The sequence below is a fragment of the Marmota monax genome, unplaced genomic scaffold, assembly GCF_021218885.2.
Source record: "Marmota monax isolate L192 unplaced genomic scaffold, Marmota_monax_Labrador192_F-V1.1 WCK01_AAM20220418_F8-fsc00004, whole genome shotgun sequence".
Classification (NCBI taxonomy): Eukaryota; Metazoa; Chordata; class Mammalia; order Rodentia; family Sciuridae; genus Marmota; species Marmota monax.
Window position 1 is genome coordinate 26832624 of NW_026692881.1, and position 17204 is coordinate 26849827.

Consider the following 17204-nt stretch of genomic DNA (forward strand, 5'->3'; position numbering starts at 1 on the left):
TAGCCCACCTCTCCAAGAGGAGGCCTCATAGTAGAGGTTGACTTGTTTCCTTTTATGGTTGAATGAGTGTTTGGTGTCCAGAAGCCATGATCCTATCAAGAAAAGAGACATGGAACATGAGAAGATCCATTCTACTCCACTGCCTCCATGCTGCCATAGAAGGTGAAGAGCTCCCTCACATAAACACCCTCTTCCTTCCTCCTTCTAACGCTGTCACTCCTTGATCCAGAGGGCCTTGGGGGAGAAGCAGAGTCAATTACAATTAAGACAGAATTGCATTATGGGAATGAAATCCATGAGGGTCATAGAATTCAGTTGCCTGCCTCTGGGAAGAAGCAAAATACCACAGATGGGAATGTTTAGGAGCTTAAAAAATAAGTGGCTTATTTGGGAAAGTGCTTTCCTTGGATCTGATTTTGAGTCCCACTTCCTAAAGAAAGACAAGAATCCCACCAAATCTTTTGTAAAATTTAGCATCAAAGGTCCTCAGTAAGTCCAAAGATAGTGTATTTCTTAACACAGAACTCCAAAATATCCCCACAAAGGCAGCCCAGAGGTCTAGCCAGAACAAAAATGTAACTGGTCTCAATGGTTCTCACTTCTTCAGTCACAGGGAGCTCAGCTGGAAAGGATTTAAACACGGTAATTCATTCAGATTGCTCTGCTACATTCAGGGGCTATGTGGATGTGAGGAGTTGCAAGAGTTGAAGAAAAAAGCACTGGGAATGCATTAGTGGGTCAGTAAATCTACCAAATAAGACAACCAGAACCCTGACTGTCCTTTATGTGGAAAGGAAAATAGTCATTGCAGGAATGGATGGATTCATCTCTGCTGAAAATTTTTTCTCAATTAAACTTTTCATAAATGAATGAAAAGTTCCACTTAAAATTCAAGGCTTGTCTGCAAGAGGTTTTGCTCAGTGAATAGGAAAAACATTAAGCAATAAACTGAGGACAGGACATTATCTGTGTGAGCATGGGGCTTAGAGGAAGTGAGGATCAGGACCAGGTCTCCCTGCACTACATTGGGCCTGTCTTCTTGTAATAGCTTCATCCCTGCTGGGTTTCTAGGGCTGCTCATGCTGCAGAGCTTTTACCCTGGACATTCTGAGGTTCTTCTGGTTTGGGCTCCTGTCTCCAGGCAAAATGATTAGCTGATAAGGTTATGCACTAAAGTTTAGGAGCAGTCAAAGAGGGAAGGATATGGGGCTGTGGCCCCAAGCTTCACCCTCTCCCTACTCTCTCCCAGAATGAAATGGATTTACTGCAAATTCACAAATTAATGGACTGGAAATCTCTGGCATCTTGAACAAGTTCACTGGCAGTTCCCATGAAATGAGTTCACAATACCCACTTCATCCTCTGGACCAGGAGGCTCGCTGGATAGCGCCCCCTAGTGGGAGACTGTCTCAACACCCCAGAACTGTACCTCTGCAATGGGATATTAGGGGGAACCTGCAGAGGGTCCCCAGGGACTTTCCTGTGACTCCACAAACATCTTGAAAGAAAACACTCACCTCACAAGATCTCTGGAACTTGAGCCTCTTGCTCAGTAAACCCGGGGAGTGGACTGGCGAAGCCTTCTTGGCCTTTCAACGAGAAAGTCGTTTGTTCTCCTTTGCCCTGAGGGAGGCAGAGAAGCAGTTGGAGAATGACAAGAAGGGGCTGCCTGGGAACAGCAAACCAGGAGCCAAGACCACCCCTCCCTGCTGCTTGTTCTGGATCTCCACACCACCAAACGCCCAGCGTCTTCATGGCTGCCCTCTACTTCCATGTGTGCATCTCCCAGCTCTCCTGAGAACTCCTGAGGAGGAGCACCTGCTCCCTCCCCACCCCCAGCTGCTGCAGTCTGGCTGGGCACAATTCAGGAGCCACTTGTCAGAAGAAACGAACTTTATTTTTAGAACACACACACCAAACCACACAGCTCCTCAGGAAAAACCTTCAGAGCCCAACTGCCACCACCGGCTTCCCACAAGCCTCTCCACCTCCCCCACTCCTCCTGCTCTTGAGGCCGATTGGCTGGGTCACCTGGGCAGAGCCAAAAAAAAGTCCCCCAATGAGCAGCTCTGTGGTCTGAAATGGCGGGGAAACAGCCCAATGAGCATCACCGCAGAGGAGCCAATCAGTTGGCAGCTAGAAGTTTGCTGGGGCCGCTGTGAGCCAATCATCAGCTGGCAGCTGGAAGTTTGCTGGGGCCCCTTTGGCTGTGGCTCTCAACATCTCCCCCTCTCTGTTTAAACAACAAACATGTGGCTTAGGGACAGTGCCTGCCTTAGGTTGTCCAATACTACATATGGTCCTTACCCGTCATCGGATGAGCTGACCTCAAGGCGTCAGCCTCCTGTCTTAGGTTGGTACCATTGCAATTGGATCTTACCTGTCATTGACTACCGGTCCAGCATACAGCCACACCTGTGGATAGGTCTTTGTACCAGCGGGGGGGGGGGGTGGTGAGGTTCTTTGCCTCACCTCTGTTGGCCCCCAAATTTTAGCTGAACGACCATGACAAGCAGAAGGGAGGAAGATACACCAAGCCAATTGACGGCTCCTTTTGGAAAAATTGTACCGCTGGTGACACCATCAGCAAAAATACCCCAACACTATCACAAGTTGCTGCACCAACAGATAGTTCACAATGCATACAAGTGAGTTCACAATGCATACAAGTGATACATAGTCCAGGCAAGTTCTGCAAGCAGTTCAGTGATGGCTATTGCAGAAGCTGTAGATTGGTTTTATCTTTGTCTTCACCGGCACTGGGATGAAGATAGGAATTCTGGCAATAATGGCTAAAGAAAAAAATTATGTAACATTCCAGAAGGCACTAAAAGAAAACAATTTTCTTAACAATTTACGTTATCTTGAACAGAATTATTAAATATAATGAAAAGGAAAGGTGAAAGTAAACAAACAGATCTGTTAACCTCCTTTTTTGTTCACATATTAAAACAATCCTCAACAGCTGATTACCCAATTTAAATTAAACCATTTAAATCACGTGAATAAAAAAAAAATATTTGGATCCATTTTTTCAAGAGTGCTCATCATATATGATATATGGACATACGTACATACAAACATACAACATAAAACACAAGTGTGCACACAACACATAACATAATAGTAAAGGCCTTATAACTTTTTACAGGTGAAATCTCCATTGCAATGTTTAAAAACTCTATAGTCAAAAAATAGAACTGATCAGCAAAACATTAACCTAGGTCTGTATGAGCTCAATAAACAAAATAGAACTTCATGATGTGGGAAAGGGTAATAATAAAATAGATATTGAAAAAAGCATCCTGGTTCTGTCGCAGATGTAAGAATAGCCAAACTGGAGTTTTGGATATCAGCTGTTATGGATTTGAGCCAAATCATCTTCTTTTTGGTCTGTAGAAATTGCTTTAGTTAATCTTTCTGGAATCCAAATCGGCTGCTGTTCTCCCTGTGGAAACACATAAACAGACCCCAGACTCCAGACAATCACTGGGTCAGGACCTTAGTTAATCTCTCTGGAATCCAAATCGGCTGCTGTTCTCCCTGTGGAAACACACAAACAGACCCCCGACTCCAGACAATTACTGGGTCAGGACCTTTCCATTGTCCTGTTAGAATATCCTTCCAAAGTACCTTGGGCTTATGTACATTTTTTGGACACATATGCCTTTCCGCAGCACTAAGCCCTGATGAATCCAAATTTTAAAAGTTTAGAGTAAAAAGGGTTATTTTAAGTTTATCTTTGGGGAATATATACCCCTTCCCAATTCCCTCTTTTTACTTTAATAAGTACATTTTAATAGTTTGATGAGCTCTTTCAACTATGCCTTGTCCCTGTGGATTGTATGGGATTCCTGTTATATGAGTAATGCCAAATGATGAGCAAAATTGTTTAAAAGAGGTAGAAGTATAACTAGGGGCATTATCTGTTTTTAACTGTTTTGGAACACCCACAGTGGCAAAATTTTGTAAGCAATGAGCTATAATATCTTTAGTTTTTTCTCCGGCATGAAGGGAGCCCATCAAAAATCCAGAAGAAGTATCTACTGTAACATGCAAATATTTTAATTTTCCAAATTCTGGCAAGTGTGTGACATCCATCTGCCAAATATGGTTAGGTATCAGTCCTCTAGGATTGACTCCAAGATTAACTTGTGGTAAAAAGGTCACACAATTTTGACATTGTTTTATTATTTGTCTAGCTTGTTCCTTAGTTATTTTAAAATGCTTTTGTAAAGTATTAGCATTGACATGGAACTTCTTATGAAAATTTGTAGCTTCTTCTAGTGTAGAGAAAATATGTATGTCATGTGTAGTTTTATCTGCTAAATCATTGCCCAAACTAAGGGCTCCAGGCAATCCTGTATGTGCCCTGATATGTCCTATAAAGAACGGATCTTTTCTGTCCCAGATTAGACTTTGTATAGTGGAAAGCAAAGAGAAAACAGTAGAGGAAGGGGAAATCCTACCAGCATCTTCAAGGGATATTATAGCATTAACTATATACTGACTATCGGAAAATAAATTAAATACAGAATCTTTAAACATCACAAAAGCTTGTAATACTGCATTAAGCTCTACCTTTTGAGCTGATTGTTTGGGTACTAAAAATGTAAAAGTTTGATCAGGTGTAACTATTGCTGCTGTACCATTATTGAACCCATCAGTGAATATATTTGGAGCATTCATGATAGGTGTTTTTCTTGTCATTTTTGGAAAAATTACAGGATGCGATGACAAAAAAGACAATAAAGGATTAGATGGTAAGTGGTTATCAAATGAAACATTAGATTTGCACATGATTATTGCCCAAGTATTTAACTCATTAGCTAACTCATCAATTCGATTCATAGTATATGGAGTAATAATTTTATTGGGAGAAATTCCAAACACTCCCTTTGCTGCTTTTATTCCTTTGAGTATTAATTGTCCTACAGCCTCAGGATACCTAGTAAGAATAGTGTTAGGAGAATAAGATAAATGTATCCATAATAATGGACCTTCTTGCCAAAATACTCCTGTAGGAATATTTTTTGTTGGTAGTACAATAAATAATAAAGGCAAACTTATATCAATTCTATCCAAATGCATATTTTCCATATATGTTTCAATGATTTTTAATGCCTTTCTTGCTTCAGGCGTTAACATTCGGGGTGAATTTGGATCTGATGGACGTTTTAGGATATCAGATAAAGGTCCCAACTCTCCTGTTGGTATACCTAGATAAGGCCTTATCCAATTTATGTCTCCTAATAACTTTTGAAAGTCATTAAGTGATTTGAATTGATCTACTCGTATTTGAATTTTTGGTGGACGGACCATGGTTGAGGATAATAGAACTCCTAAATAATTAATTGGAAAATTTAATTGTACTTTATCTATTGCTATCTCTAGATTATAATTTTTTAATAAGTTTGTAAGTGTGGCATAGCATTCTAACAATGTGTTTTTAGCTTTGTGTGCTAATAATACATCATCCATATAGTGAAATATTTGTAGTTCAGGATTTTGATTTCTAAGTGGCTGGATTACTTCGTTAACATAAATTTGACACATAGTTGGGCTGTTAGCCATCCCTTGAGGGAGTACTTTCCATTCATATCTCTGATCAGGACCTTCATGATTCAGTGCAGGGATAGTAAATGCAAAACGTGGACTATCCTCAGGATGAATTGGAATTGAAAAAAAAAAAAAACAATCTTTAATATCTATAACTAAAACATACCAGGTTTTTGGCAAAGTAGACAATTGAGGAATCCCCGATTGTGCAGGTCCCATAATAACCATCTCATTATTAATGGCTCTTAAATCTTGCAATAATCTCCATTTACCAGATTTCTTTTTGATGACAAAAATGGGAGTATTATGGGGAGATACAGAAGGTTGTATATGTCCTTCCGCTAATTGTTGTTTGACCAGGTCATGGGCTGCTTGTATCTTTTCTTTAGTCAGGGGCCACTGAGGAACCCATACTGGTCTTTCTGATTTCCAAGTAATTTTTATTGTCTCAGTGGCCCTTTCTGAAAATCCAACCCATGTCTGTCCTTTCCTTGATCTATTTGTATTGGTGCTGCTATAACTTGTTCTTGTTTTTCTAATCTTTTTCCTTTCCTAAAACCTTGTCTAGTCATAATAGTGGGTGTATTTTGGTTGATGTTATTTGTTAATGTCAAACCTAATTGATCTAGGACATCTCTTCCCCATAAATTTATGGGAAGATGATCCAATACATATGGCTGTATAGTTCCTTCACATCCTTCAGGATCCTTCCAATCTAATACCATTGCACTTCTATGGGGATTAGTCGCCACTCCTAGGCCTCAAAGCATTTGAGTGGCTTGTTGTAATGGCCAATGTTTAGGCCATTCTTGATAAGAGATGATGCTAAGGTCTGCACCTGTATCCAGTAGCCCATTAAATTCATGTCCTTGAATATTTAGTTTTAGCATGGGGAGAGAATCTAAATTTAAAGAAAGCATAGCCCAATCTACACCTGTGGAGCCTAATCCTTTGGAACCTCTTTCTACAGTATGACTGGAAAATTTATCATGTAGGCTGGGTATTATTAGTAACTGTGCTATTCTATCTCCTGGTGAAATTTCTGATATACCCTTTGGAGAACTGGCTATAATTTTTATTTCACCTTCATAATCGGGATCAATTACCCCAGGACTTATCATAAGTCCTTTTAGAGTAGAAGAGCTGCGTCCCAATAATAAGCCTACTGTTCCTTTGGGAAGAGGTCCTTTTACCTCTGTGGGAATGATTTGAACTCCCATCTCTGGAGTTAGTACTGATCTGGCGGAGGTGCAGATGTCGAACCCTGCACTCCCTCTGGTTTGTCTGATGAGGGATCTAATGGACAATGTGTCCTGGGCACTACTCTGATTGGGTTGCTGGGTTCCTCCAGTGCTCCATATATTTGTGGTCTTGGGCCCCAGAGCATTGGGCCCCCCTGTCCATTTTTTGGCAATGGAGCCCAATGCCTTTCTCCATGATATCGTGGATAAACACCTGGTCCTTGTTCATTTTTTGATAATGGAGTACCCTCTATGGTGGTTTGAGAATGGCATTCATTAGCCCAATGTCTCCCTCTATGGCATCGTGGGCAAATACCCAGTATTCTACTCCTTTGATACCTAGTTTTGTTAAACCCTCCTCCTATGGGGCAATTCCTTTTAAAATGTCCTGTTTGTTCACAATTGTAGCATGTTCTTGGCCTGGCATCTAAAGCCTGTTTTACTGCAGCTGCCATGACTTGCTCTTGTTCATTAATGTCTCTACATAATTTAATATATGTGTTTACATCTTCATGTTTCCGGGTCTAATGACCTCTCTGCACCAACGATTCGCTTGCTCATAAGCCAGTTGTTTTATTAATGGCATTGCTTGTTCTGTATTCCCAAAAACTCTGGTAGCTGTTTGAATAAGCCTATCTACAAATTCAGCGTAAGATTCATTAGCTCCTTGTATTACCTTAGATAATTGACCTTGTAAACCTCCATGTCCTTGTAAAGTCTTCCATGCCCTAACCGCATCTGCAGCAATTTGTGCGTATATGCCAGGATCATATGCAATTTGTTGCTGCTGATCCTCATAAGGTCCCTTTCCTAACAACATATCTAGATTTCTCTGAGGATAACCAGCTGCTGCATTTTGCCTAGCCATCTCCTTGCAAACTTCCTCATTGGCAACCTTCCATAACAGGTATTGTCCTCCATTTAGCACAGCTTTACACATATTAGCCCAATCTGCTGGTGTCATGTTCAAGTTGTTAATGGATTCAACCATGCTTACAGTGAAGGGTGCTTGAGGACCATAGGTTGTCACAGCCTCTTTTAGCTGCTTCACTGTTTTGAAATTTAAAGCATTGTGAATTTGCTGCCCTCCTACCTCAAATACAGGCCATGTTAATATTTGAGATCCTGTCTCAGGATCCCAACTATCAACTGCAGGGGTTGGGGGCCTCCCAGCATATGGAGGTGGCCTTGTTAGTTGGACACTTACGTCCTCTGGTGATAGAAAGGTGTTAGTAGCAGTCTCCTGTAGAGGTGGCGCTGTTGGTTGGACACTTACGCCCTCTGGTGATAGAAAGGTGTTAGTAGCAGTCTCCTGTTGTAACTTTCCCCCTGATGGCTTTTTCTGCTCTACACTTTCTTTCTCTGTCTGACTAGCTCCAGAGACCTTCTCTTTTACTTGAATATTTCTACTATAACTATAATACAACCCAAGAAGATAACGCCAAACAAAACTGAAACAGAGTGAAACAAAATTGGAACAACAAAAAATCATTATAGCCTTTCTATCCTCCTGAAATGTCCATCCGTCCTTTCTCCCTATCTGTTCCTCAGATGTGAGCGGTTTTTCTTCCATCTTACACATCTCCAGGGACAGGCACCTTAAAACAAAAGTGAAACAAAACAAAAGAAGAATCTTAAAATGGCTACCCATCCTCTCGCCCTGCCCTCAGGGGCGAGCAGTTTACCTTATCACTTACCCTCAGTCATTCCCCGAACTGGCCACCAAATGCTGCAGTCTGGCTGGGCACAATTCAGGAGCCACTTGTCAAAAGAAATGAACTTTATTTTTAGAACCACACACACCAAACCACACAGCTCCTCAGGAAAAACCTTCAGAGCCCAACTGCCACCACCGGCTTCCCACAAGCCTCTCCACCTCCCCCACTCCTCCTGCTCTTGAGGCTGATTGGCTGGGTCGCGTGGGCAGAGCCAAAAAAAGTCCCCCAATGAGCAGCTCTGTGGTCTGAAAGGGCGGGGAAACAGCCCAATGAGCATCACCACAGAGGAGCCAATCAGTTGGCAGCTAGAAGTTTGCTGGGGCCGCTGTGAGCCAATCATCAACTGGCAGCTGGAAGTTTGCTGGCAGCTGGAAATTTGCTGGGGCCCCTTCGGCTGTGGCTCTCAACACCCGGCCCAGAAAAGGGCCATCCTGAAGGAAGGATGAGAAAGTGTCATGGTGCACTTCATGATAGAGAGAGGCCAGGAAGAGGGAGAAGGCAGAGGAAAAAGAAAGAGCCTTTATAAATGTAGAGAGATGAGGTCAAACCAATTGACTTCTGTCCCCTCTGCCTGGGCACTTCAGAGTCAGGTAAAGGGACACAGAGGAAGTGTGGACCTTGTGATTTCCAGGCTTATGTTGGCTGTTGCTGTGTGTGGAAGATTGCACTGGACTGTTCAGGGGACGCTGAGAGCCCATTTGTGCAGGGAGAGTGTAAGCGTCCTATAAGCCTTGGTCTACGTGAGAGCAAAGCTGACTGCTGTCAGACATTCTGTGTTCAACTATTTGAGGGAACTGCATAGACCTTACAGAAGGAAGGAGATCCTACAGTTCTAAGAGTCTCCAGAGAGATCTAAGAGTTCTCCTGCACCACTAGGCAGACACTTGTTCATTCTGCCATACTCTTCAACAGCTCCATCAGGAATTCAAATTGGGAAGGTGAGACGCAGTTGGCCTGGCCTTACCTTGACTGGAACAGTGCTTCTCTTTTGCAAATTGTGCCTCCTATTGCCAGCAAGGCATCTGCAGTACTCTAAGCAACATGGATCCATAGAGCTGCCATAAAATCAATCATTGCCTAGTTAGCACCTTGTCAGTGGATTGTCAGTGGAGTGGAGCTGCTTTGAAGAGAGAACCACACTACTTGAAATATTTGAGCCCCAGGAATCACAATAAACAAAGCACAAATATTGTCTAAAATATGAAACACTTGGCCTGGGAGCCCTAACCAGCCAGGCATTGATGGGACACTATTGGATGCTGCTCAAACTTTAGCACGTTCATCTTAGAAGCCAAAGGAAGACCTAGCTCAGTATACAAATTGGCGAGAACCATGGATAGAGGTTCAATGGGCTCCTCAGACTTCCTAGGGTGAGCTGGGACATATTTCCAAAATGCTGCTAGAACCAGGTTTAGAGACTAAATAAACAGACACCTTCCAATTTTTTTCTGAAAACCTTTCTTTACCATCAAAGAGAAAGGTTTAAGTCTGCATTTGAGACTTGGTTTATTAACTTAGACAATCAGAGGGGAAAATATTTGCACATGTACATGCATGTGTGTATATATGTATGTTTTTATATTGTGGGAAATCTATAAATTCAAAACAATGTTAACCTAAACTCTTTGACACTAATATCACTAAGTAATTCTCTTTTTTTCATATCTCAACTGGTAAGTGGCATGCATGTGTCTATTAACAGTCAATGAAATAAAATTACTGTCTAGCAAAAGAATCCTTTGTTCCCTGGAATTCCCCATCATAAATTTCTTCTGCACCACTAAGAACATACATCAGATATTGGCAAAATCTCACCCATAGACCATATCTGGCCCACCATTTGTGTTTGCAAATGGAGTTTTACTGAGACATGGCTATGCTCATTTGCTCACATACTTGTATTACTACTTTTGAGATCCAACAGCAGAATTAAATATTTTGAGCCTGTAAAGTGAAAAACATTTACTGTCTGGCCCTGTTCATCAAAAGTTTTCCAACTCCTACTCTTCATTTAAATGACTTTATTATATGTGTATCCATCTAAAATGGTAAGACTTGGAGGGGCGCCATGTGTGTCTACATAGCTCCAGTGAGAGCACAGTAACAAAACTCTGTTTATACAGCTCACGATCAGTGTTGTTTAAGTGGATAATGACCTTCTCCTCCTGATGGAAAATAGGAGACAAAATGCAAATGAGTCTTCTAAAAATACCCTCTGATTAACGATAGGGGATGGGAGGGTAGCCATATTGTGTTCACAGAGTGCTATACATGATACCCACGCAAACTGCTACTTTCCATTCTGGATGCCGTGTTCACGGTGTCTCCAAACAGACAGTATCTGGTTATGGTGATTCCCACCTCGCCAGCCACCACATCATCTGCAGGGGGGACGGCCAATGGGCTGGACCCCTGAGTGTATATCAGGTCAACAAGGGCAATTCACAAACATCCATTAAGTGCCCTCTGGCACAGAGCTTGGAAATACCTCTTAGAGTTTACAAGGGGGAAACTACAGAACCCACAAACTTCTGGCAGGAAGTGACATCATCAATAAATGACCACACTGTTCATGCACTAGAGATGTCAACAAAACCTGCACTGTACAAACACAGGAGTAATTAATTCTGTTTGGAGATTGGGTTTCATTTAGTTGAGACTTGAAGGATAAGGACAAGGATGCTAGCTATATAATTTCAGGGTCCCAACACAAAATAAAAACATGGGACCCTTTGTTCAAAGAGTATGAAGAATTTTCAGATAGAAGAATATCAAACCTAGTAGGGATCACATGCCCATGAGTTTGACCCAAATGGAACACATCAAAGGGCACTTGATACAGACACAAGGAGAAAAAGCTAGCCTGGGGTTCCTGTCCTGGTTTTTGTTCTCTTTATATTTGACTCAACTTCTTGGAGTCACTGTGGCCCGTATTCTCACCAAGCAACCTAGCTGAGCAGAAACACACATACAAAGACAAGTCAATCTTTTGTTTCCCCTGAAGTTGTTACCATTTGTTTTAGTCAGACTTTTCACTGCTGAGACTAAAAGATCTGACCAGAACAATTATAGAGGATGAAAAGTTTATTTGAGGGCTCACAGTTTCAGAGGTCTCCATCCATAGACAGCAGATTCCCTTCCTCAGGGTTTAAGGTAAAGCAGGACATCATGGTGGAAGAGTGGCAGAGGGAAGAAGCTCACATGACGATCAGAAAGCAGAGAGAGACTCCACTCTCCAGATACAAAATATACACCCAAAGCTACACCCCCCATGACCCACCTCCTCTAGCCGCATCCCATCTGCCTTCAGTTACCACTCAATTAATGCCACCAGGGGATTATTTCACTGATTACGTTGAGGTTCTCATAACCCAATCATTTCTTCTCTGAACCTTCTTGCATTGTCTCACACACGAGCTTTTGGGGGGACACCTCACATCCAACCATAACTCCATTCAATAACTGTGTTCCTAAAAGCCTTAGACCTCTGACTTGAGGCCAGAACTCCCTGCTGCCATACCTGGACCATAAGGCCACCTGCCATCAGTTCTGACTCCCTGTGTGGAGGCCAATCCAGGGCTTGAGCTTCTCCTCAGGCATGTGCCCACTCTGGCAGTGGAGGATGGCACTAAGGAAGGGAAGAGACATGGTGGCAATCCCATGCATGTGTCGGGTTCCGTTGCACATGGGAAGTCCACTAGCCACCATGAATGCATCTCCAATATTTTCAACCTGAAAACAAAGTAACAAAGAGACTTTGTTTTTCACAAGGGAGACAGTGGGTCGCAGGTGGTGATAGGGTCAGAGGCCAAGTCCCTTGTCACCAGCCCCCCCTTGGGGCACCATGCCTTGGAACCTCACTCTTGCTGACTTCAGCCCCATCCAAGCACCAGCATTTCTTCCAGTTCCTCACCTTGCCTTGCTTCTCCACAAAGCCTCCTTCCACTGAGCCCTCCTCACAGCCGCTGCATCTGCCTCTGAAATTGGACAGTATGGGTGACCATATTTCCCCAACCCAAGACCGGAACCAGCTGGACAGGCAGCTGCGTATTGATGGATTAAGTCAGGTGTGTCCATCAAGTGGAATTTATCTTACCCAACCTGAAATGTCCTCAGCCCACCCAGGACTATTACGTGTGTGTGTGTGTGTGTGTGTGTGCGCGCACGCCATATACTATATAAAATGTATTTATTTATACACATATAGATCTTGTGTCTCCCCCATCTGTTCCTTCTCTCCTAATCCTCCTGATAAACCAGTCTTTCATTTGTAATAGAGAAATAAAGAAGCAGAAGCTTAAAGCTTCAACCCTTTCCAGATACAATTGTATTCAGCAGAATCCAAAGATGATGTGGGAAAGGTAGAATTTCAGGCATTAGCCCTGGCAGCAAAAACGCCTCTGTCCTGTTGGCCCCCAAATTATACAAAAAAAGTCAACTTTGGACAAGTCCCACCTGCTTCTAGGAAGCCTCTCCCCACCATGAGAGCATCCTGCAGAAATATAAAGTGGCTGCAAATTAGCCCCTGCAAAGCAAAATTGGGAAGATCACTTTAAGAGGAAAACTCCAGTGGGTGCCTTCAGGGTGGTCTGGTTCTGTTGGCAGAGTGCGTGATGTGTCCTGGAAGGCTGTCCTGTCCATGCCAAAGCTACACCCCCCATGACCCACCTCCTCCAGCCACATCCCATCTGTCTTCAGTTACCACTCGATTAATGCCATCAGGGGATTAATTCACTGATTGTATTGAGGTTCTCTTGTTGGGACTGTTCAGGGATAACCATGGAGGACCTATCATCTCAGCAAAGTGTGGCTATGACCACACTGTCCCCAAATCTTACTGGTCTCAGGACCATGGAAAAAGGCTCTCTCCTGGGATCATGGTCTTAGTAGATGCCCTTGCAGCTGCCCACCAAATATGTGTGACCACGAGCACACAGTACTGTCCCTGGAGCCACAATTGATCCCATTCAAAAAGTCGGAAAATGCAGAAAGCAGCATCAGCAGCGCCACCTGGAGGAGCCAGATGGTGGCTGGATTTGCTGTCCTCCCCTCAGCTGCTTCCCACTTCAGGACATATTCAGATTTCGCCCTGAGTAGCACCAGGCAGGTTAACTGTTGCCACTTCCCCTTTAGGTCCAATCTGATGGTCTGAACTTGGGAGTGATCTTCCCTCTGAATTGCTAAGGATCCTAACATCAGAAGTAACACTTTGGTCAAAAGACAGCCTCTAAAGGAGCGCAGGTCTGAGCCTCTGAATCCGGAGGAAAGAAATTCAGGAGGGAGGGGCAGAATTAGCCCGCAGAAGATCAATGCCTCTTTAGAAATACGGTCACCATGAGACCAAACCAAGGAAGTACACAGGGCACAACTGGGGATTCCTGACAAACACATGGCACTGAAACTAATCAAACCCTTTGCAAAAGGACGAACGGAAACGAAATATTGAGCTTGGGCTGTGAATTGAGAGGGTCTGCCAGTGGGAATGGAGCCTCCCTCCTGGCTAGCATAAGGCATGCCCATCCTCAATCATGCACAGGACAAACCAGCAACAGGAGCAGCTAAGGCTTCACAACCAGGAGCAAGTTGTCTCACCTTTCACACATTGTAGGTTGTAATGATGCCATCAAACAAACTGTACAAGTTGTTGAAGAGCTTTAATTTTTTTGAGCAGGATCTTCTTCATCTCACCTCCCACAAATCACTGCAAAGTTGTCCTCATAGGGCTTTTGGATTCTGTGGGCTAGATTTGTGGCTACCAAAATCTACTCTCTAGACTTCTTTTGACATCCATTTATTTCTCCACCTGCATTTTCTCTAGAGATCTATTTTAATTGACGATATAAATTGAGGGGAGACGTTGGGTAGTGGAGGTCACATAGATGCCTTTACACAAAGAGTTTTCTTGCCAAGGGCATCTCATTTTCCCCTACAGGTTATAGAGCGGACCTTGCTCTGCAGATGTGGTGCAAATGTAATCACTCACCAGTCCACCAGTAAAATCAAACAATCTCAAGTTATTCACATTCAAATTCCAGCCCCCGCTTGGTAGTTCAAGATATACAAATATAGAGGAATTTTAACAGCAAGTGCTTCTTCCAAACCTTTCCAGAGTGCATAGGTGAAAACAGAAGGTGAAACAATGTTTGAACCTGAAGTCACCCTTGCAAAAAGATTTGGAGGTACAAGCTCTGGACTTGTGGAACCAATGCGCCATCTAGTGGTCACTCTCTTGTTGCTGCATCTTCCATATAAAAGTCAAAGGTAGAATGTTTCCTCTGATACACCAAAGATAATCCAATCCAAAAAAGGGGGAGATAAAAGAAGAAGAAGAATAGACAAAAAAACGGAGGACACAAAAGGAAAGGTAGGAGGGATGGGTTAGGGAAAGATAGTGGAATGAATCTGACCTAACTTTCCTATGTGCGTATGTGAATACACCACAGTGAATCTCACCATCCTGTACATCTAAAAGAACTCTATTCGTGATTCCTATGGATTCCAGAGAGTTTTGCCCCTATTTCATTTAACCAGGTGTATCAATTACATGCACGCAAAAATGTTTGATCTCTTTTAGAAGAAAATGACATCCTGTTCGGAAAATAACAAATGAAATAATCCCTCTGAGTGGGTCCTCCTGGTGATGCTGCTGCTGCTCTCTGAGTTTGACAAGACCCTCAATGCTCTAGAGAGCCTGGGCAGTATTGTAGACAGGAGCTTCTCCACCTCCTCTTCTCTGCCATCAGCTGGCCGGTCCTCTCTTCCAGTCCTTCCTCCAGGGGTCGGCATACTCTTCCAGCCTGCTCGTCATACTATCTGGTATGCTCACATGGCTTTTAAAAAGTTCAGACGTTAACATCTTCTTCCAAGAACCACAGGCACAGTGGAGCACAGCTCCCAGCTACATGCTCCAAGAAAACACTTCTCACCCTTAAGTTTTCCTACTTAATGGTTCCCAATGGACAATGGCCATGAGGCCACGTGACAGGACAGAGCCTGTCCCTTCCAGCCTCATTCTTCATTTATCTGAGCCTCGGTTTACTCATCTGAAAAGAAAGGATAATAAAAATAGCTCACATGTCTGTTCTGAGAATTTAGGAAGTTTATGTGTATAAAGTGCCTAGAGGTGAGTCTGGCACCCAGTGGCCTTCCCCCAACTTCCCAGCATGCTCCATGCCAGGGTCATGGCCAACTGAAAACTGTAGATGTCAGGACAGGTCGTTCCTTTTAGATTCCCCAACGTAAAAGGGCACATCTAGATCCTATAGATTTTTGTTCTAGAAGGTTCTTCAGAGAAAGCGTAAATGAATCTAAACATTACTCATTTCAAATGACGAAACTAAGACTCAGAAAATGGACTTGCCTTAACATCAGGGCCATATTTTCTGAGTAAGCACGTATCAATGGACCTGAGACATATCTTTATGTTATTTAGCTTCATTTAATTATCCACAAGTGTATGTGTGTGTATCACATTTTATACCATGAATATAAAATTTTTTCATTCATCAATTTTAAATCAATTTAAATAATGTTTAAAATTCGGAAGTTAAAAAACAATTATGATCTGGGAAATGCAAAATAAGGGCCATTATGTTAAGAATGCATAGCTAAATGGCCAAATTAGGAGCAGACAATTGACCTCCAACCCAGGTTCCTTCTACCAGCTGCTCAAACTACCTCTAACATAGTGACATTTTAATGTATAAAAGATACAATTATCTGATGTGAAGGAAGCTACTATTGAGAAAATTATTTGAGTTGCACGTATAACCTTACTGTAGGGTTGGAGGTGTAACTCATTGGTAGAGCACTTGCCTAGCATGTGCAAGGCCTGGATTCAATCCCTAGCACCACCAAAATTAAAAATGAACAAACTACTTTTAAACTGGTGAAAAATTTTTATCCCATAATCCAATCTCAACTGATTAGGTGCAATCCTTGGAATGCTGATCTGAAAAAGATTCTGAGGTCATGTCAAAACTCCCTGGGAAAGAGAGCCTTCATTGATTAGTGATGTCTAAAACGAACAGAGGGCAGTGGAATTATTCATGTCTGGCTCATTTTTATGAAATAAAGGGAGAATTCCTCATTCCACTCTTGTCAGCACCTATCACAGTGATTTGTGTGTGGCAGGCACTGAGTCAATATATGAAGAAGGGAGGAGAGAAGGAAGGGAGGGAGAGAGGGAGGGAGGAAGGGAGGAGGGTGGGAAAGAAGAAGGGGAGGGGAAGGGAGGGACAAGGAACCCATCACAGCTATTGGTTTTAATCCTAACAGTATACCAACTAGGAAAAATCACCCATTGCACATCTAACTCACCCTGTAGCTTCTCCTACAATTCTCCTGATGGACGGGGAGCTAGGCCTTTTCTCTGGAGACCATCCCAACATGCCCTCACCATGCCCATGACCTTTTCATCACCCTTCTCCTCCGGCAGGGAACGTCGATGCGGAACCGGTGCCATAGGGTCTTTGATTCATTGATGACTCCTGGAAATTGTGTGGGATCTAGAATCACTTGATGCCTGAGCTTGGCCACCTGGTGCATTCCCTTTAAACAGGAGCTGTGCTCTTGCATTCACAAACTGAATTTTAAAGAAATAGAACAGAGAGATATTCCTGAGAAATCTGGATATTTTAATAGAAATACTATAAATTCCCTTGGAAAATGAAGAATTCTAATGGAA

General features: G+C 42.8%; 1 pseudogene; it reads right to left on the minus strand.

Annotated features, from left to right (window-relative positions):
• Positions 1 to 1518: 1518 nt before the first annotated feature.
• LOC124096368 (guanylate cyclase 2G-like) overlaps positions 1519 to 17204 on the minus strand; it is a 65261-nt pseudogene continuing 49575 nt past the window's right edge.